Consider the following 1,348-nt stretch of genomic DNA (forward strand, 5'->3'; position numbering starts at 1 on the left):
ATCTAAATTCTTCATATAAAATGATTCGTATTTTTTCAAATTGTGTGTTCACTTGGATTCATAGTATGTATCGTTAAACTTTGAACAATTACCATTATAGTATGTAATCGTTAAACTTTGAACATTTTCTATTAGTCTATTATGGTTTGTAATCGTTAATCAATATTTGTAACCATTATTCTGTATAATTTGTATTCTTGCTTATTTATTTAGTGTTTTGGCAATGTTTTATTTTTTATTTATAAATAACAAATTTTTAATATTTTAGGAAGCAGGTACCCGGAACCGGCAAAAAATTAAGAACCGCTCTAACCGGTTCCGATTCCAATATCTCAAGAACCGCCGGTTCCGGTTCCGGTTCCTGTCAAAAAGGACAGGTACCCGCCTATGCTCACCCCTACACACAATCTTTATATTCCATTGTTTTAATTATTTATATTAAATAATTTAACTTAAATTAATAAAATGATGTATATAATACACAACTTGATTTTATGAATAAAGTGGGAAATTAAAAACTGATGTTTTATTTTATTTATTTTATTATTACGTATTCAAGAGCTTAATCATTTAAAAACTCAATATATTGATAAATGATAACTATGAAAGTATCACTGATAGTATTTTATAGTTTTTTTCATAATAGGGTCTTAAATTCAAAATCTCTATAAAAAAATACATTTAGCTACAACTAAGAGTGCTAATGGGTTGATCGGGTTGAAGACATTTGAACAACTTAACCCAGTATTTGTGGTTTGAAATTTTTTAACTCAACCAAAACCATACGGGTTGGTTGGGGTTAGTTTGATTGATATTTTGGTACATTAAAATATTCTTCTAACATTGAATATGTTGTTTTTCTGCTAATAATTTTTTTTTGCATCATCAACCATTTGATACAACTTATTCATATTTTTTATGTATATCACATTCAATTAATTTTCTCAATTTACATATATATGTTCAATTACTGAACATATATACGAATGAGTTATATATAGATGGATATTAAATTGTAAAATATGTATATATGAATAGTGCACATGATAGTGTAATTGTCTAATGTATATATTATTACAAACTCACCAATCGTATTAAATCTAAGAAATAAAATGATATTGGGTTCATCGGTTTGGGTTTAAACAATAGTAACTGATATCAACCCAATACCTACATTTGAAAATTTTACAACTCGATTAGATATCGGTTTGCTTCAGGTTGAGTTATTTCGCATTGGATTGAGTTGGGTTGATCGGGTCTTAAGCACCTCTAGCTACAACAACTATTTTATCCCGGTAATTCAATACATTTAATAAAATACTATTTTTCTTTTTTAGATATTCAATTT

Source organism: Cynara cardunculus, assembly GCF_001531365.2.
Source record: "Cynara cardunculus var. scolymus isolate 2C chromosome LG 14, CcrdV1, whole genome shotgun sequence".
Taxonomy (NCBI): Eukaryota; Viridiplantae; Streptophyta; class Magnoliopsida; order Asterales; family Asteraceae; genus Cynara; species Cynara cardunculus.